Source organism: Engystomops pustulosus, chromosome 2, assembly GCF_040894005.1.
Source record: "Engystomops pustulosus chromosome 2, aEngPut4.maternal, whole genome shotgun sequence".
Lineage (NCBI taxonomy): Eukaryota > Metazoa > Chordata > Amphibia > Anura > Leptodactylidae > Engystomops > Engystomops pustulosus.
Genome location: NC_092412.1, coordinates 244859315 through 244881395, shown reverse-complemented (window position 1 = coordinate 244881395; position 22081 = coordinate 244859315).

Genomic DNA, 22081 nt, shown 5'->3' with positions numbered 1-22081 from the left:
ATACCGCAGCAGCAGGAGATGGGGACGACTAACTAGCATGCCCCCCACAGTCCTTCAACTATAATTTTACATTGCTGGAGAATCTAAGCATCACATTGGCCCAGGTTTATTTAGACCCTGCGCCATTTTTCTGTTGGATTTTGCACGTTCCTGTAGGTGAAAATTCCTTCGACGGGTATTTAAGAAGTGTCTGCGTGTTGCACGTGGCCGTTTTACGGCACGTCTGAACTGGTCTTCGTGACAAACAAATATTTGCACTGTTCCGGTGCGTGCGCCACATTTATCATGCAAAGTCCGACAGAAGTGTGACGCACGCCCTACGTTAAAGGTGCACTAAAAAGTTGGTGCACTCTGTCGGGGCAGTGCAGGGGGCGCCAGATTCATGCAGAATGTGCACCAGAAATACTGAATCTGGCGCCCCCTGCACTATACACAGGCAAACTACACATAGTTTTTAGTAAATGTGGCCCATTGTGTTTGTTCCCTATATCCTTATCTATTTTTACTACTTTATTTTTCCCTGACCTGAAATACTTCACAATCCCCCAAAAAGTATTGATATAATAAGCAGGTGTAAAAAAAAAAGTAAAATAATATATTTACAATTTTCTCTGTTCCAATAAAAAGATTTAATGCAGCTCCTGATCCTCGGGGAACTAGAAGGACATTAAATGAACCATTTCCTAAGAAAATGAGAAAACGTACAGGAGGATGTATGACGGCGCCAATGGGTAGTTTTCAGGATAAATATAAAACCTTAGTATTTGGGTTTAAATAAGATCATGAATATTACAGAGCAGGAATCCTGGCCCGGAGCTCATTAGGGATGAGTGAATGTTTATTGTGTGCCAGCTGGAGACTCCTGTTTACACGGTGTTAATGAAGGTGGCACAGGCATGTCTCGTATTAGGTATGCAGCACTCAACTTACCAACTCAAAATGCAAATGCATAGGGTAGAATATAAAATATACAAAAGCATCATATATGGCATGAAAAAAACTGCTGTGTGCATAAAGTCTTAGGAAAAGAAACCAAAATTACCTTCCTTCTACCTCTTCTTCCAAGTATATAAACTTTATAAAACTTCCCCCTATATTACAGGTCAGGGGTGTAGGCTGTTCTCATAGGGACCCATAGGAAAATGTAGAAGGGGCTCCCCTATCTCTAAAGGTGGGAACCACTTGTGCTATAAAATTATTTCTTCTGCGTATGCTGATATATAAAATACCCAGGGCCGGCACCAGCGCTGGGCATACTTGGGCAGGTGCCAGGGCCCAGAGCTGCTCGGGGGGGGGGGGAGGGCCCATATAAGTCTGTACATAAGGAATCCATGGGGATGAGGGGGCTGTATATAATGAATCCATAGGGGACGAGGAGGGCTTTATATAAAATAACCATGAGGGGACTGTTTGGTATGATAAACTAGGGAATATTTTAGGGAACAGGAGACTGTTTTAGTTTCTGAATTTTTAATGTCGCCAAGTGAGTTCACTGCAAAGGGGCCTACAGAGGATCTGTCACCCAGACGCCTACTGAGACCTGGAGGCGCCCCTGAAAATACCTCTTCATGGATGAACATATTCCACTTACCGTAAGTAATAATATGTTTGCGGGATCCCTGGGGATCTAGAGTCACTAAACAGACAGTTCCTAAATTTTTCAATGGTCAAAGTTCTGAATTAGATAGAGGATAAATAGAGGATAGATGAAATAATATGATATAGGTAGGTAAATTGATTTATAGGTAGAAATATAGATAGATAAAAGAATAGATAGAATATAGATAGATGATAGATAAATAGATATAGATACACAGACATCAAACCCCAACCTTATAAATATATACATTATGTAAAAATGGGGGTCATTTCTTTTTTCCCCCTTTCCTTTTGCCTTTTTTTGTAGTGCTTGCTTTTTTATTTTGTACCTCATTTGTCTTTGTAGTCTCAGCTCTTTGTTTAAACTCTTTATTGAGGAGAAAATTTATTTAAAAAATTGTTTAGAAAATTTGGCACATGGTGGGGACCAAAGTGTTTTTTGAACAATTATTATTTATTTTTTTGTCATGGGTGCCCCCGCGATCCACATCTCTGATTGCAGGCACACCCGTGCCCCTCTCAGTGGGGGCATCCAGGTCCGGCCTCACTTACCTCTCTGTGTTCTTGCTCCCTTCCCGACTGGCCAGCGTGTGCGTTCCCGCTCCCCATGGCGTGCATGCTGGTACTTGCAGATTTAAAGGGCCAGTGTGTCGCTGATTGGCGCTGGCCGCTTCCGGGATTCTTGAAAAGCCGGCTTCTCCCAGCGGATATTAGAGCTTCATGCCTAGGAGAAAGCTTCCTGTTATCGTGACCCCGGACCTGACCTTGACTTTGATCTTTCGCTGCCAGCCCTGACCTCCTACTCCGTCCCCGACCTTGCATCCTAGCTGCCTGTATTGACCATCTCCCCTTCCCTGACCACCAGATTGCCCGCTGATTCTGTACTTTGACCTTGGCTGCCACCGTGGATGAGTCGCTCCTGTGGAACGACCTGTTGGTACCACACCGCAGCAAGACCATTTTGCTTTGTGGCAGCTCTAGTAAAGACCAGGTGCTGCTTAGATTCCGGTCCCAGGTGTCGGCTTGTGTCATCGTCAGTGGAAGTCCAGGGTGTTCACCAGAAGCCTGTCATTATTTTAGACGCAAAATAATGGTAAATCATGTACATCTGGAAGCAGAAAAAAGATGACAAATTAGGCTCAAACCATGTTTGCTAAAATACTCTAGAAATATTATGCATCCAACTAAGTTAAATGCCCCCCAATACGTTACTATAAGATATACATCCCATAATGTCTTAAAATTCTGGACCTGTAACACGAGCGGCGGTGGAAGGCAGGTGATTCCTCAGCATCTTCTCTCAGCAGAAGTGCCGGGTCACAGATGTTCTCCTCCCAGAGGGTTACTAATTAAAACATGAAAAATCTGGCGGATCGATAGGCGTTTGGTATAATAAGGGATGGGAGAGAGGCTGGAGCGCTATTGATTTTGTGTACTACTGTGCAGGCATTATTTCTGTTTTATATTAAAAGGAACATTTGTTACCAGGCCGTGTCATGATAAATGAAAACTAATCATGATTACGTCTGCACTGGGGAATTCAATGGAAAACTCAAAGGTCACTCAACTAAATAAAACAGTCAAAAGCCCATAAATCCTAATAATATCGATACGACATGACTCGGTTTAGTTACCATTCAGTGATCAAACGCTTGGGCTCCATCAATCATCCTGCCACCTGCTTAACCCACTTACACTTCTGGGATCTGAATTACCAAATTGTTTGACTTTTATTAAAGTCATTTTTTGTTTCTAACCAGATAACTACGGGGGCATAAAAATCCTAAGAGCTCCATAATTGTGTGTATGTAATGGCTTGATACGATTCAGCTCTGTAAACTAGACATAATTTACATCCCTGCGATTTATCCATAGATAAACTACTCTAGGGTATTGGGAGGCTTGCTATACTCCATGAAACTCCCCCCCCATCTACTGTGTAAGCGACAGTACTCCTAACACTCTCACTCAACTTTTGAGATACCCGTGACTATTGTAAGCTGCCACCAGGTTTTACCCCACTAAACTATTAGCCCCCTCAGTTCGTGGATGAAAAGTCTTTTCTAGAAATCCCTCTTTTATGTGAGATTTCACCTGTTTACCTATGCAAAAAAATCAGGTAAACATGACTCTTCCCATCCAATTTACACATGAAATGAGTCAAGTTTAGTATTTGCTGGAGTAGTCGGATCTATCTGTTCTATAGCGCCCAGAAACATGTTACTGGTGTCATATTAAAGATAAGAATCTTTTAGATACCGTAAATTGTGGTCTTGTGAGCTTCATAACTGGACCTACTGGCAGTTAAATATTAGGTGGAAACTTTGACTGCAGCTCGCATTTCCATCAATGTCTTTAGGTGCCAGTATCTATGGTTTTATAGCTCACAGTGATGTGATCTGAAAGATGAGATTCTTACCTTTAAAATGATGCCAAAATCATTTTTGTAGGTGCTATGGAACAGAAGACAATGGCTTCTAAATATAGGGGACACTAAACTTGATTCATCTAATGTGAAAATGGGCTGAGAAGAGTCATATTTGCCTGAATTTGGAGAAGATTTTCCATAGGTAAACAGGTGAGATTTCACTTAGAGGGAATTCTAGAAAGGACATTTCATACCCTACCTGAGGGGCCTGGGAGCTAAGTGGGATAAAACCTGTGACAGGTTCTTTTTAACCCCTTGCCAAACATACAAATATTGAATATCATCATCTTCCTAATGACCCCAAAAATAACAATTAAATGACACATAACTTGTACGTTAAGTACCGAATAAAAAGACAAAGAAAGAAAGATTAATTAATTAATTAATTAATATTTCAAATATATACAAAAGTAGTAATAATAAAAACTCAAAATCATCACACTAAAAGTAAGTCCTCGCAAAATCAAATTATTACTTTTGTGCCATGAAACATACCCAATACATATTTTGCATTACCATAACTGTAATAACATTTAGAATAAATTGAAACGATTATTTCACAAGCAGGTTGAAACACAAATATCAAGGCCTGAATTCGTTGTTTTTGCCCACAGAAATGGTTAATAAGGGTTATTGAATGCGCTTTTTGTATAACAAATAGCATCATTCTAAAATGCAACTGGTCCTGCAAAAAACAAGGCTTCATGTAGTGACTGCAAAAGAAAAATGGACAATGTAACCAATTCAGAGATGAGATCTAGCTTCCGGTGCTCCGGCTTATTCATGAGGGGGGTTGTCAGGCACAACCCTATCTTCAGCTTCTCTTGGGGGGCAACTACCATAACAATTATGGCAACTACCATAACAACTATGGCAACTACCATAACAACTAACTAACAACTACCATGCAGGTGGGGAGTGACAGACTTGATGTTGCAGTCACCACCCCCCTCATGAATACGCCGGACCACTGGAAGCTAGGTCCAACAATCGGACCGCTACGTACCTCAGCATTTCATAGCTTTTCAGTATGTTCTGATAAAACTAAAACTTTAACAGCGCAATAACTGGAGGAGGGCTTGGGAGCTGCTTCGTTTAGTGTGTTTTATTGACCTGACAGGTCCTCTCTAAATTCTTTGAAGCTTGGTCAAATTTTTCCAATGATTCGGTTCAGGTCTAATTGTCTTTTCACAAAGATTTCTTTAAAAGCCACTCATTCCGTCAATTTTTGTACAAAATTTTTTCAATTGGTCTGTAGGGAATCAGAAAAAAATGGCAGATTTATACCGAAACTACAAGCCGACAAATAGTTTGGCTCATATCTAACGTGAGTTTTTGTAGAACAAGAATTTTATCAACGTTTCGACCATGTGGCCTTCATCAGGATAGGTGTTTTGTATCTCCTGCTTATTACTGTGATTTCTATCATATCACGGATTCATCAGAGCTAAAAGGAATCTTTAAAAAATACCTTTAAAAATATATCGGGTCGCAGACGCACCCATGCCCCTTTCCGCAGCAGCCGATCTCACTTACCTCTCCACGCTCCTGCTCCCATCCTGGCTTATCATCGCGCGCGTCCCTGTTTCCTAGGGTGTGCACGCGCCGGAACTCGTAAATTTAAAGGGCCAGTGCACCGCTGATTGGCGCTGGCCACTTCCCGCTATTGCTAAGAAGCCAGCTTCTCCCGACGGGGGGGACCTGTGACCTGTTCCCATGTATTGACCTCTCGTTGTGACCCCGGACCGGTTAGCGATTTCGCTCCTCCACGCTGCTAGCCCTGACCCCTGCTTTGTCTTCGACCCTGAACCTTTGTTGCATGCCTTAACCTCCAGCCTGTCCCCGACCACAAGATTGCCTGCTGACTTTGTACCTTGCCTTGGCTGCCACCGCGGACAAGTCACACCTGTGGAACGGCCTGGTGCTTCCACGTCACAGCAAGTCCAATCTGCTTTGGTGAAGACTGGGTCCCAATTAGATTCCGGTCCCAGGTGTCGGCTTGTGTCATCGTCGGCTGTGGTCCAGGGGGTCCACTACCCCAGAAGTCTGACATTTAGTTTGAGAGTAAGCAGTATGCTAATAGTGGACTTGTTGTTCTGGTCTACAACCATCCGAAAAACCATCAATAATTCACTTCTGAGCTTTCTCTTGTCTTATACCAACACATAAAAAGGCATGAAAACCATTGACATTTAAGCCGAAAAAAATCTATAGACTAAAACCTTTTTCTGCCTGGGAGAACAGAATGTATGTTGAATTCTACATTCTATCAAAAAGAGCTAATCCCCCCCCCAAAAAATGAAACATTTGAAGCGAGCGACGCATTCATAACACGGCTGACAATCAGACTTAAGCTCCCCTGCTAGGCAAATGAACTAAGCCTTCCCGATGACGCCTTCCACCCGCCATCATAGGATCGCACGCTCCTCTCTTCCAAGGACACACAGGAGTCTGTAGCTTAAGTAGCAAAACGGCTTCGACACCAAGCGACATGAAACAAAAACTTTTCTTTATAAAAAGTACAAGAAAGTTCAAAGAGATCTCTCTTCACTAAAGGTCAGAAGACGTATTCCACCGCGGCATGGAAGATGAGAACTTTCCAGCTTAATGTCTCCCTGTGGAGCCCGACGTGGATGCAGATGTCTCAGGGGGACGATGTGGCTTTAGGAAAAATAAATATATCAATATGTTGTTTACCAAGGAGAGGGGATTGACCTATATTGCAATAAATTACAAGAAAATCGGAGCAAAAATATTCAGCAAGAAATGTTCCTGCGGTAAAGTGACATCTAAAATTGTTCTAAGTAATGGCATTATGTATTTTGGAAGAGTGCTCTTCTACCACTAGATGGCACTGGAGAGTATTAAGGTCCTAATAAGCATGTATTACTCTAACAGCACACCATGTGGTCTGGGGTGGTATTACACTCTAGGCCGATTATTTGCTCCCTGGTTTAAATAAAACCTATCCTCTTAGATAGAGATACTGCCCCCCATTTAATTATATACAGTGCTGCATATATACCGTATCCCCCAACTTAGTAATATATTGTTCTCACCTCTTATTTTAATTAAATCAAATTTGAATTAAATTTAAATTTAATAGTTTGATTAAAAGCCTATATATATATATTCAAAATTTCCCAGTTTAATTATAAACAGCCTCCCATATACCACCACTCTAATTGAATTACTTTCTGGCCCCAATATATAGCACCGCCCCCCCCCCCGCCCCCACCATTTTGACTATATACAACCTTCCATATACCGTATATACTCGAGTATAAGCCGACCGAGTATAAGCCGAGGCCCATAATTTTACCACAAAATACTGGGAAAACCTATTGACTCAAGTATAAGCCGAGGGTGGGAAATGCATTGGTCACAGCCTCCCCAGTATATAGCCAGCCAGCCCCTGCCCCAGTGTATATAGCCTGCCAGCCCCTGCCCCAGTGTATATAGCCTGCCAGCCCCTGCCCCAGTGTATATAGCCTGCCAGCCCCTGCCCCAGTGTATATAGCCTGCCAGCCCCTGCCCCAGTGTATATAGCCTGCCAGCCCCTGCCCCAGTGTATATAGCCTGCCAGCCCCTGCCCCAGTGTATATAGCCTGCCAGCCCCTGCCCCAGTGTATATAGCCTGCCAGCCCCTGCCCCAGTGTATATAGCCTGCCAGACCCTGCCCCAGTGTATATAGCCTGCCGCCACTGCCGGACAGATCGCACAGAAGATATACAGGGGTCGCCGGAAAGGTGAGTTTAGATATATTTATTTTTTTCACTCGAGTATAAGCCGAGTTTTGGTTTTTCAGCACATTTTTTGTGCTGAAAAACTAGGCTTATTCCCGAGTATATAAGGTAACTATTCCTATTTCCCCTAGTTTAATTACAATATGTTTAATTACAAACCCCCCAGGTTTATTATATTCAGAAGCCCCATTAGTATAATTATAATAAAATTGTCATCAAGTCCCATATATTTATCATCCTCCTATTGAATTATATACAGCAACCCCCCTTCCCTCCCCACAATTATATAATATAAACGATATGATATTTAGACTTATCCATTTCCCATGTTGGTCCACCTGGAAAGACCTCTGCCACCTCTGTTGTGGAGTGCCGTGCTATTTGTGGGCAGGTATTCAATTAATGATGATCCTAAGAATGGAATGTTTATCCAAAAATAATATCATGGACTAAAGACTAGTTCCTCAATATCAGACTGGTGGAGCGGTTGTGATTTAACACCCAGCAACCCCATAATAGACCATCCATTCTCTTCAGCTTATAAACAGAAAATGGGAAGCAGCTTCATGTTGTGGCTGAACCAAGTAACTTCTGAGCAGTTTGTATTAAAATGAATACAGTACACTGGTAAGGCCACTAGGGGTGAGAAAACCCAACCCTAACACTGTGGCTTTCAGGTCCCTGACCCAAGCCCGGACTTTGGCAAGAAGTGCGGGTTCAGGTCTGACGCTCAACCCTTCACCTGTAAAACCAGTGATCATTGCTGGCACTAACTATGGGTGTTAACTGGTTAATTGCCGTCGGTGTCTTTGCCATTTTTGCTATGATCGAGGTAAATGGTGGCCACCGGCTAGCATCAATTGCTGGGGTCACAGGCATGGGCGCGCGTTTGGTTTCAGATATCTCAATGGGACCCAAATGGGACTTTCAATATTGGGTTTGGCCAAGCTTGCTTAACTCCAACCTGAAAAGGCCTGCTCATCTCTACTGACCACTAAAAAAGAAAGCTGCATTGGACTGCTGATCTGTGCGGGAGCTGGGTATGGGTCCCCCACTTATCTAATATTCAGGACCTATTCGGTGTCCCTATTGTGAATACTTTTAGCCTACAAAACCCCTTTAAGCCAGACAAGTTCTCTTTAATTATCCCTATACCAAGAAGACTGCAAACGTAGACCATAAACTCAATTAGATGGCTTGGAGGTCAGAATAAACCCTGAGACCTCTGTTCTTATGGAGGGTAATGCAGGAGCACGTCCTGTGGGAGCGCAGCACAAAGTTAATCTTGGCTTACGGCGAAAAAAAAAAGAATTGAAACTCAGTGGCAGCAGTTGCCAAGCAATCTGTATAATACTGCCGGGTCTGTGGCGTCCAGAGAAATCTGTGAATGAATATGACTAATTTAAAGTATAAGTCTCCAAATTTACTGATTTGTGGCAGTGTTTTAATTCACTCCCTTCGGGGCTCGTCTAGATGTCACCGAAAGTTACTGAAAAGCAATATCCTGATCCAGCAGTTTTGGGGCTGGAGGCGGCCGCCTGACTGGTACATTCTGCTTTTACTGAGATGATATGCCAAGTACGGAGGTAGGAGAGGTATTGTGTTCTGTGTAAGAGCCTATGCTCAGTACGGTGTGCAGGGAATACTGAGGAATATCTGCTCCAGAGGTGCGGGAGAGATACCGAAGAACAAACAATAACAAGCGCACCAACGTCCACAAGGATCCCTCCAATTACCCGATGACATGTTGGGTTCTAGTTTTGTTTTGTGCACAGTGTTGTATGATGCCTCAGTTTTGTACAGAGCTGTAATGTTTTCCTAAAGGTGCACCTTCTGTGCATTCCTATACCTCTGATTTTATGCCAGGGTTATACTATCGGATTTAAATGATATAATGCATGAATCTGGACGAAAAATATACTTTGTTAATCTCTGTAAATTCCCCAGCATTGCTTTCATAAAGTAATACTATAGCTCTATACTACGACCATCATTACTTTATTGTCATCTGTGCTTTAAATTTAGAAAAGATGAGCAATGGGAACAGCTGGAAGAAGCTATCATGGTGACCTGGGCCACAAAGAGAAAAAAAACTGTACATAGTTTAGAAAGAACTGTAGAAATATCCACCAGCTTTTTGTCATAGTACGGTGATAATATTGGTCTTGGTATAGTGAATGTCATTCAGTCACTGGGGCTTGTACGCCTGAAATCTGGATTTCAAGTCCTGAAATAGGCACAATTCCTGGAACACAGCCAGGAATTGTGACTATATCCCCCCTTACACAACCAAGTGTGGAGAGGCTTGAAGAGGCCGTGGGCATTCCCGCCCCACACATGTGGACTACCTATAGCTGGTATATTCAGGTGAAGACTCTATTGTACACCAGGTTGGACCTGAAGCCACCTACCAGATTTATGAGGAGGTCAGAACTAGGTTGTTAGGGTATGATGTAAGCACAGTGTACAATGTAACCGCCACCCCCTCCCCTGTGACGCTGGATTTATCAGGAGGCTTTCAATCCAGCAGGCAGCTGGGATGTGGTGTTATGGCGGGGCAGTACCTGAATGCGCTTGCCTGCTTTGTGCCAGCCCACTCAGCCGCCAGGCACACCCACCCACACCCAATTGTGCCTATTTCAGGGTTAGTACACCAGATTTCAGGCACACAAACCTTGATAAATTGGCCCACGGACTTCTCTCTTAGGCTGGATTCACACTACCGTTGCCCGCCGTACCATCCACGGCAGCGCGCGGGGAGAGGAGGAGGGGAGAGCGCTGCTCACCCCCGCCCCTCTCCATAGGGATGTATGGTGCACGGCGTCGTATGCCGTGAAAAGATAGTACATGTTCTATTTTTTCACGAGGTACGGTGCCGCACGTGTGCTGCACCATAGCGCTCCCGTACAGTGCCATGCGCCCATTTCCGTCTATGGGGGACGTATATTGGCCGTATATACGTTGGCTGTATATACGTCCCCCATGCGGCAGTGTGAATGAGGCCTTAGTTAGTTCTGAGCGGGGTAGTCATGATAAGATGGTGCAGAGCATAGTCATGGCCACCAGTGTTTGTGAAAGAAGTAATTCCAGTCCACATTCAATTTTATGTCATAAAATACTGTAATCCCCCGTCTCTACGGCTAAAGTTGCACAACACAGAGTTTCCAAATAAAACTCAAAGGGGGAGATTCATCATATGCAGGAGCTTTGGCGTATGATGAAGCCTCCACCAACCGGTACCAGCAGATGAATCAGGAGTGTCCGGCTTTCTGATGTATTCAACGAGGCGGCTGCACTAGAGCACGACAGTACAGCCTGGAGTAGAATTGCGCTGTTACCAGTGACTATTCAGGCTTGAATAGTCACCTGCTATAGCAAGAGTGGAGACACTGGGTGACCGACTGCGTCACGTTTTCACGTCCATCCACGCCCACAATAATCAAAACGCCTGAAGTTTTGCCCTGATAAATGTTCCCCAATGACTTGCAATTCCATTTCCAGCTTTGGATGGATGATTTTACAATGAGAACAGAAGGCAATCCTGGTCCCCTTTAAGGTTTCACATACTTGGGGTCCGCGTTCTCTTCTATCCTTGTTAGTTTTTTTTCCTCCAGACTAGATCCTAACCTTATGATGAAAACTCCAACACCATAAAATATGTATTTTTACATGTTTCAAGTTGTCAACGATGAAGAACTTTTTAATAAAACTCCCCGGATAGCGAGCACTTTAGATACATCCCCCCTCTGACCCATCTAAATTTGCTTTTTACAGTTAAACTCGGCCCAATTTCCCTGAACGTACTAATCGAAGGCACAGAGAGCAGAATACATATCATCATTAAACTCTCTGTGACCTTTCATTTCAGATCAATTTTTAGGATTGGAGCTGTTTTTGAAGTTTCTGAAACCGCAACCCTGCAACCGTTCACTTTGGAACGTGTCCCATTTTCCTTCTAGTAACGCTGTTAACCCATTCATTTATAACGTTCAGGAATATATAAGAAGTGTAGTTCACATACAACTGAGCGGAAAATGGGGATCATACGACTTGTCTTGTCTTTTTTCATATTGCGCTGCGAAAATTTTATTTAATTGGTTAAAATAAAAGCAGTAGGCAAAAATGAGTCCATACAATGCAATGATACTACCAACGTGTGAGTGATTTGGCACATATTAAATTATATTTTGGGACCAGGGTATTATTTAAAGGAAATCTATCAGCAAACCCATCATGATAAACCAGGGACATTACTCATAGATCCAGGCACCAGGACTGTGGTAATCTTCCTATATTTGTTATCCATGGCCTCCTTCCTTCTAATATCAACTTTTAAAATTATGCTTTTTAACAATAACTTTAATCCCCTTAAAATACAGTTCCCAAATAACCAAATATAGAGTGCCACACCCTTGCCTTCCATGCCAGCTGGTAGAGAGATCAAATCACCTGGGATGAAGTCATGTGACTGTTTCCTGAAGCGGGAACCAACAAGGAGCCACCGGAATATCGACCAGGGATCATGAACACAAGAAATGGAGCGGATTGGAAGCGAGAACTTGGTTCTGCCATGCCCCCCTCCTAGGCCATCGGTAGCCGTGGGTTTATCTGTTGTTGGCATAGATTATAATGCAACAAGACATAAGATTATTCTAAATGGAAGCGTTTGGGTGGAAAACCTCTGCCCATTGTGTGGAGGATGCCGGCACGTCGTAATTACATTGGCCTTGACAGACTCGGCTTCTTCACGCTGTCAGCATCTTCTGCCACTAGGTTAACGTCCAGACTGATTTTCTTATTGTCACTTTGATGCATTCTTAATTGCTGAAGGTTTCTTTTGTTACCAGCTTCCATGTTTCATGTTCTACGGATCCCAGGGCCATTATCATCAGTGCTACAGTATCATTAATAGTCATCCCCCCTCCCCGCCCGTGGCCTAGCGGGAGACTATTATTTACAGGTAAATGGAACGTATATTTAGCGGAAGAGTCGTTGTGATTATTTCATCACCCAGCACGCTGTCCATCTCCTGGCTAATTGACTGCACAGATTATAATATACCTCCTTCAATCCTTGTGTGAATTCATTACCTGAGAAAGCTCATTTATCAGGAGCTATTGGTGAATGCCTAGAAAAGGTCAAATGCACAACAATACATCACTGAACGCGCCTGTCCTATCATAAGAATACAAAAAAAGTTAAAAAGTTTTACGCTTGAAGTCTGTTGTAATCACAAGGAGATGTGAAATGTGTGAGAACACCAGTCGATCGGGCCAGGTTTTGAAAAAAGAACACATATCACACACATCACACACGTCACACTGGTAATTGTGGTTTTCGGAATCACCAATCAGGAGCCATATTTGGGAAAGTAGTGCAATGTGCCCACCAGGGTCTAACAGGGAACGGGGGCTTAAAGAAAACCTGTCATCAGAAATTGGTCTAACCAGTATGTTGTCAAGCAGTTGAGCAGCTTCTAGACCAGTGATGGTGAACCTTTTAGGCATTGAGTGCCAAAACTACAAGCAAAAGCCATATATTTTTCACAAAGTGCCAAATGCCAATTTAAAGTAACTCACAGGTTTCAAACGTATTGGTGCCCTGATTACACCAATACAAGAGAAAGAAGGAGAAATTTGATAGTTATTGTAGTTTCCCTCTAAAGTCCTCTAAACAGGATGAATCATGGTTCTGGAGTAGAGGCTACAATGATAATCAAGCTCTGTCCACACCTTCTTGATTCAGGTCTTGAGTCCTAAATGTTGACCTTTGTGCTGGGCGAGAGGGCTCCGAGTGCCACCTCTGGCACCCGTGCCATAGGTTCGCCACCACTGTTCTAGACCATGTTTCTTTCATGGCCCAGCTTGGTGGCATCATCCAGAAAATCAACTAGTTAGATGTAGAAAGTCAAAGTTTCATTGAAGTCAAACTTTACCTGACTTTGAACACATCCTCCTATGAGTTTAACATCGAAGTCAATGACATCATGCATCAGACCTTAGGAGATCTGATCAATGATGTCCCTGGACGCAGGACCATGAATTACAGTGAAGATAGCATTTCAAGGCAGGGAAAGCTTGACTTCAATCTTAAACTCCCTCCGCCTCCTTGACTTCATAAAACCAATTTACATCTCACTTCAAAGTTGATTTTCTAGATGATGCCACCACACTAGGCCATGAAAGTAGCATAATCTAGAAGCTTCTCTTCCCACCCATTCTCAGACTGCACACCAGACCTAGAGTTAAACAGCTTTTATTAACTCTAAAGTGAACCTGTCAGGGAGATATGGGACAACAAACCACCCACAGGTCCTTACTGACAAATGGATTAGAGTCCCAATGCACCCTTTATACCTAAGGCAAACCTTTATACTTACCGAGAGACAGCTCTGATTAAGCATATTGGAGCTCCATAAGTATAAAGTTTTTTTTTATTTTAATAGCAGGTACAAATGGTCCACAAGGTAGTTTAGTGTCCCAAATTGCTGTGGCAGGTTTTCTATACGCTTTTTCCTTCTAGAAGGTTCTGGCTGGCCAGCCAACCACAATGCCTGCTTTCTACCATATAGTTATGAAAAATAAACTTCTCAGTCTCCGTTAAATCACCAACAAACTGTTTCTTTAAGGACAAGTTTATTAGTAATGCATACGCACAACAGGCCAGAACGAAATTTCATCCATGAAATCCACATAGCAATGTAGGTAAGGAGTTACAGAAGACAAGCGCTGGGTTCAAGGTGGGTTCAAGGTGAGTATTTTTAGGTGTTTTTTCAACTGGTTTATTTCTTTTAAATGGTAGGAGTGGGTTAATTAGGCCCTCTCCCTCAACACTGCAGGGAATACTCATAATAAATTAGCCACCAGTCTGTGGCACTTCATATGTGTTATTTCCCACCCAGGCCCCCTGGGGTTTGCCATATTCCTGGCTCAATCTGTGAAGAAAAAAAACAGATTGTGAAGAGCATAGTGTTGGGTGTAGCCATAATATTCTATTTGGTCAAAAGATAGACCCAAGGATGTTCCAGTCATCGAGGTGCAGAATAACAGAGATATATCTTTGGATTTGGAGTCTCTTGAGTAAATTTACCAACTCATTATTAAAGGGGTTTTCCCACAACGCAAGTGAGGCCCTCTCCAGAGGATTAGGCCTAACTTGCTGTTCGTCTGACCCCTCGTCACCCCCCAAGATGACTGGAGCAGACGGCCGTGCATGTCCGTTCTCTATGTCGTCATCACTATGGAGCTTATGGAGATTGCCAAGCACCGCATCATAAAGGTGGTCCAAGCTGGGTACCAGGAGTATAAGTAAACCAGAGACCAAAATTTAGAGGCCATACCATTCTTGGGACCAAGAATGATGAAGAACCATACTGTGATTGAGATAAAAAAGAAGGAATAAGAATGATAGAAACATCTTGAACCAGAGGATAGGTCACCGTGATGGCTGAGCTGGGTTATCCTAAATATTCTGATGTCATACCAAAAATAAGATATAATAATGGGGGGCTGACTAGGCGGACACCATGAATTGACCCTTTACCCCTCATCCTGTAGGTGTGATGACCACGGATGGTCATCTCATTGAGAATTCTACATTGGATTATATTACAGTTGCAATAGAAAATGTTTATCTTCTTCAGGAAGAAATTATGGTGGAGGAACATTAAACGTGAGAACCCGAACTTGATCGATTAACGCCTCCTGCGACACTGCTCTTAAAAAGCAACTATAGACATTCCACTAAAAAGCTGACGTTAGACCACTTAGCATGCATTAAGAGTGACTGGTGTGAAGTAACTCAACTGTTTTAGAAAAACAATCTCAACGTTTTCTTAATGACTTGGAGAAAACACTTGTGTATTATGGCGGCCCGGCACTCGGCAGAGCGGAGGAAGGTGTCTTTTAATATCATTGTTCGGATATAAAATTGTGTAAGAGCTCAGCAATCACGAGCGTTCATGAAATGAGAGTCGGGGCGAGGTAGACTGCTATTCTCACAGCTGGCACATAACTGTTACCCCTCAATCTGCTCGTAAACGAAGATGGCTTCCTGCTGGGCCGCTGGAATACATTAGCCCCGATTATTCCTGTTTGTAAAAGAAAGGCATTATTTTTATGATGTACAATACCCCCCTTCTTGGCCAATTAAACCATGATTGAAACCAGCGTCCGCTTCTGGTCCTGACTCGGCACAATACGCTCCCAGTTCAGATGCGTCAGGGAATCTGAAGCCGTTTGGCTTGTACATCCTGAAAGAAAGTCACGGCTATAATGGATAGAATAAGAAGGCATAAAAAGTAAAAAAATGTATCACTCCAACGCAATAGTTAATTGAGAGAACTTGTTTTACCTATTCCCACATCCCTTTTCCTTAAGCACTTGGTACTTAAAAACTTTATCATTTACATGTCAAATGGTAATGAAATTGCTGTCAACCTTAGGCAAAAACAACAAAAAGTATATATATATATATATATATATAAAGTATTTGTATTAACTAGAGATGAGCGAGCACTAAAATGCTCGGGTACTCGTTATTCGAGACGAACTTTTCCCGATGCTCGAGTGCTCGTCTCGAATAACGAACCCCATTGAAGTCAATGGGAGACTCGAGCATTTTTCAAGGGGACCAAGGCTCTGCACAGGGAAGCTTGGCCAAACACCTGGGAACCTCAGAAAAGGATGGAAACACCACGGAAATGGACAGGAAACAGCAGGGGCAGCATGCATGGATGCCTCTGAGGCTGCTTAATCGCACCATTATGCCAAAATTATGGGCAACAGCATGGCCATGACAGAGTGACAGAATGAAGCTAGATAGCATCTAAAACATGCAATAATTGACCCTGACACTATAGGGGACGGCATGCAGAGGCAGCGGCAGCAGGCTAGAGAGTGGCATGGCGACATACCCTAAATGGACTCAGGCTTCAAACCAATGGGTGGCAGAGAGGAACCAAAGGAGGTGAGCAAGAAGCGCTCAAATAATATCGGTACATGCTAAAAGTTTGCCAGTATATTTTGTGGATTACACAGCAGGGTGGCGACAAAGTTAACATGGAAGCCATGAAAACAACCCAAAATTCTGCCTGACACAGCTCGTTTGATAAGGGGACCATGTATGGAGGCAGTGAACTAGTAGTAGATTAAAGGTGCTGCAGTTAAAACTATGTTAGTTGGATCTTGGCATGGAGTTGGTGCTCCGCTGCCAGGCGAGCTTTCGCCAATCCAAGCCCCTGTCTCTAGGCTACTCCCCAAACAGCACTTCTAAGAACCTTTTGTATAAGATCAAGTGTAGTAGCGTTCTTATAAGTTTAGGATATGCCGGGTGAGGGGAATGTAAACAGATGCGCAAGAAGCGCTGAAATAATATCGGTAAATGATAAAAGTTTGCAAGTATATTTTGTGGATTACACAGCAGGGTGGCGACAAAGTTAACAAGTTTGATGTGGAATGCCCTGTAATAGCTCTTGGGCGGTGTGCCTTTTATCGCCTAGGCTCAGCAGTTTGAGCACCGCCTGCTGTCGCTTAGCGACGGCACTGCTGCTGTGCCTAGAGCTACCGACTGATGGCGCCATGCCCACGGATGGTAATTCGGAGGAGGAGGAGGTGGAGGAGGGTTGGGAGGAGGTATAGTAGGCCTTTGAGACCTGGACCGAGGTAGGCCCCGCAATTCTCTGCGTCGGCAGTATATGACCAGCCCCAGGGTCAGACTCGGTCCCAGCCTGCACCAAGTTAAGTGTAGTAGCGTTCTTATAAGTTTGGGATATGGCGGGTGAGGGGAATGTAAACAGATGCGCAAGAAGCGGCTGATGCGCATGGAGCTGGCGCTCCGCTGCCAGGCGAGCTTTCGCCAATCCAAGCCCCTGTCTCTAGGCTACTCCCCAAACAGCACTTCTAAGAACCTTTTGTATAAGATCAAGTGTAGTAGCGTTCTTATAAGTTTAGGATATGCCGGGTGAGGGGAATGTAAACAGATGCGCAAGAAGCGCTGAAATAATATTGGTAAATGATAAAAGTTTGCCAGTATATTTTGTGGATAACACAGCAGGGTGGCGACAAAGTTAACAACTTTGATGTGGAATCCATGAAAACAACCCAAATTTCTGCCTGACACACCTCGTTTGATAAAGGGACGATGTATGGAGGCAGCTATATGGACGACTTTTGGAGGTAGCAATGGAGACAACGTGTGGAGGCTGCTATGGAGACAATTTAATTTGGATAGTGCCTGTATGTGGCAGTCCCAAAAATTTTTCAAACCAGAGGAGCAGGTAGGTGGCCCTCCAGTAAAATGGAATAGATTGAGTGCCTGTATGTGGCAGTCCAAAAAAATTTTCAAACCAGAGGAGCAGGTAGGTGGCCCTCCAGAAAAATTGAATAGATTGAGTGCCTGTATGTGGCACTCCCAAAAATTGTTTAAAACAGAGGACCGGGTAGGTGGCCCTCCAGAAAAATTGAATAGATTGAGTGCCTGTATGTGGCACTCCCAAAAATTGTTTAAAACAGAGGACCGGGTCGGTGGCCCTCCAGAAAAATTAAATGCATAAAGTACTATAGCTAGAGCCAGTGGGCCCTGTCAAAAAATAGCCAGTTTCCTCTGCTTTACTGTACAAAGAGGAGGAGAAGGAGGAAAATGAGGAGGAGGAGGAGTGGATCAATTATTCAGGTTGAGCTTCCTTCACCTGGTGGAGATTGGAAATTATGAGAAATCCAGGCTTTATGCATCTTAATAAGCGTCAGCCTGTCAGCGCTGTCAGTCGACAGGCGTGTACGCTTATCGGTGATGATGCCACCAGCTGCACTGAAAACCCGCTCGGACAAGACGCTAGCGGCAGGGCAGGCAAGAACCTCCAAGGCGTACAGCGCCAGTTCGTGCCACATGTCCAGCTTTGAAACCCAGTAGTTGTAGGGAGCTGTGTGATCATTTAGGACGATGGTATGGTCAGCTACGTACTCCCTCACCATCTTTCTGTAAAGATCAGCCCTACTCTGCCGAGACTGGGGACAGGTGACAGTGTCTTGCTGGGGTGACATAAAGCTGGCAAAAGCCTTGTAAAGCGTACCCTTGCCAGTGCTGGACAAGCTGCCTGCTCGCCTACTCTCCCTCGCTACTTGTCCCGCAGAACTACGCACTCTGCCGCTAGCGCTGTCAGAAGGGAAATACTGTTTCAGCTTGTGAACCAGGGCCTGCTGGTATTCATGCATTCTCACACTCCTTTCCTCTGCAGGGATGAGAGTGGAAAGATTTTGCTTGTACCGTGGGTCCAGGAGAGTGAACACCCAGTAATCGGTGCTGGAATAAATTCTTTGAACGCGAGGGTCACGGGATAGGCAGCCTAGCATGAAATCTGCCATATGCGCCAGAGTACCAACGCGTAAGAATTCACTCCCCTCACTGGCCTGACTGTCCATTTCCTCCTCCTCCAACTCCTCCAACTCCTCTTCTTCTGCCCATACACGCTGAACAGTGAAGGACTCAACAATGGTCCCCTCTTGTGTCTCGCCAACATTCTCCTCCTCTTCCTCCTCATCCTCCTCCACCTCCACCTCCTCCGATATGCGCTGAGAAACAGACCTAAGGGTGCTTTGGCTATCAACAAGGGAATCTTCTTCCCCCGTCTCTTGTGACGAGCGCAAAGCTTCCGACTTCATGCTGATCAGAGAGTTTTTCAACAGGCCAAGCAGCGGGATGGTGAGGCTGATGATGGCGGCATCGCCACTGACCATCTGTGTTGACTCCTCAAAGTTACTCAGCACCTGACAGATATCAGACATCCACGTCCACTCCTCATTGTAGACTTGAGGAAGCTGACTGACCTGACTACCAGTTCTGGTGGAAGTTGACATCTGGCAGTCTACAATGGCTCGGCGCTGCTGGTAAACTCTGGATAACATGGTCAGTGTTGAATTCCACCTCGTGGGCACGTCGCACAACAGTCGGTGAGCGGGCAGTTGGAGGCGGCGCTGCGCTGCCCTGAGAGTGGCAGCATCTGTGCTGGACTTCCTGAAATGCGCACAGATGCGGCGCACCTTCGTGAGCAAATCTGACAGATTGGGGTATGTCTTGAGGAAACGCTGAACTATCAGATTTAACACATGGGCCAGGCATGGCACATGTGTCAGTCTGCCGAGTTGCAGAGCCGCCACCAGGTTACGGCCGTTGTCACACACAACCATGCCTGGCTTCAGGTTCAGCGATGCCAGCCACAGATCAGTCTGCGCCGTGATGCCCTGTAATAGCTCTTGGGCGGTGTGCCTTTTATCGCCTAGGCTCAGCAGTTTGAGCACCGCCTGCTGTCGCTTAGCAACGGCACTGCTGCTGTGCCTAGAGCTACCGACTGATGGCGCCGTGCCCACGGATGGTAGTTCGGAGGAGGAGGTGGAGGAGGGGTGGGAGGAGGAGGAGGCATAGTAGGCCTGAAACACCTGGACCGAGGTAGGCCCCGCAATCCTCGGCGTCGGCAGTATATGACCAGCCCCAGGGTCAGACTCGGTCCCAGCCTCCACCAAGTTAACCCAATGTGCCGTCAGCGATATATAGTGGCCCTGCCCGGCAGCACTCGTCCACGTGTCCGTGGTCAGGTGGACCTTGTCAGAAACGGCGTTGGTCAGGGCACGGGTGATGTTGTCTGACACGTGCTGGTGCAGGGCTGGGACGGCACATTGGGAAAAGTAGTGGCGGCTGGGGACCGAATACCGAGGGGCGGCCGCCGCCATGAGGTTGCGAAAGGCCTCGGTCTCTACTAGCCTATAGGGCAGCATCTCCAGGCTAAGCAATCTGGAGATGTGGACATTAAGGGCTTGGGCGTGCGGGTGGGTTGCACTATATTTGCATTTCCGCTCCAGCGTCTGGGGTATGGAGAGCTGAACGCTGGTGGATGCTGTGGAGGATCGTGGAGGCGACGATGGGGTTTTTGTGGCTGGGTCCTGGGCAGGGGGCTGACTATCAGCTGACACAGGGGAAGGAGCAGTGGTGTGCACGGCCGGAGGTGAACGGGCTTGTTGCCACTGAGTGGGGTGTTTAGCATTCATATGCCTGCGCATACTGGTGGTAGTTAAGCTAGTAGTGGTGGAACCCCTGCTGAGCCTGGTTTGGCAAATGTTGCACACCACAGTCCGTCGGTCATCCGGTGTTTCCTTAAAGAACCTCCAGACTTCTGAAGATCTAGCCCTCGCCGCAAGAGCCCTCGCCACGGGAGCTTCACTAGTTGACACATTTGGCGCTGATGCACCAGCTCTGGCCCTGCCTCTCCGTCTGGCCCCACCACTGCCTCTTCCAACCTGTTCTGGTCGAGGACTCTCCTCCGTCTCAGAAGCACTGTGTTCACCCGGCCTCTCAACCCAGCTTGGGTCTGTCACCTCATCATCCTCCGATCCCTCAGTCTGCTCCCCCCTCGGACATCCTGCCCTGACAACAACTTCCCCACTGTCTGACAACCGTGTCTCCTCATCGTCGGACACTACGTCAAGAAGGTCATCATCACCCACAGACTGTGACTGGTGGAAAACCTGGGCATCGGAAAATTGCTCAGCAGCAACCGGACAAGTGGTTTGTGACTGTGGGAAGGGTCCAGAAAACAGTTCCTCAGAGTATGCCGGTTCAAATGCCAAATTTTCCTGGGAGGGGGCAGACTGGGGGGGAGGAGGCTGAGGTGCAGGAGCTGGAGGAGTGGCGATTTCGGTGACATGGGTGGACTGCGTGGAAGACTGACTGGTGGACAAATTGCTCGAAGCATTGTCAGCAATCCACGACATCACCTGTTCGCACTGTTCTGGCCTCAACAGTGCTCTACCACGAGTCCCAGTAACTTAAGACATGAACCTAGGGAGTGTAGCTCTGCGGCGTTCCCCTGCTCCCTCATAAGCAGGTGGTGTCTCACCCCGGCCAGGACCACGGCCTCTGACCCCTGCAGTAGTTGGACGCCCACGTCCCCGCCCTCGTCCTCTACCCCTAGCCCTCGGGTTAAACATTTTTAAAATGAGAGTTATAGCTTTAATTTTTTTTTAACTTTTTTTTGTGTTTTTTTTTTTTTTTTGTGTTTTTGAGTTTTTAAAACCAAACAATGCTATCCTATTGCTATGGCTATTTTCTAGCCAAGTATGAAAGCACACTACTATGCCAGATGAGATGACACTGAGTTATTAAACAAAATAAACGTAAAATAAAAAAGGACAAATGGCAGACTGTGCCTAATTGAAATCCAACCCCTACTAAATTTTCCCACTTCGGTCTTTGCAATGGATATGTGCGTCACTAAGCGCAAAACACAGCGGTCGCAAGTCTCACTACAAATTGCTCACAA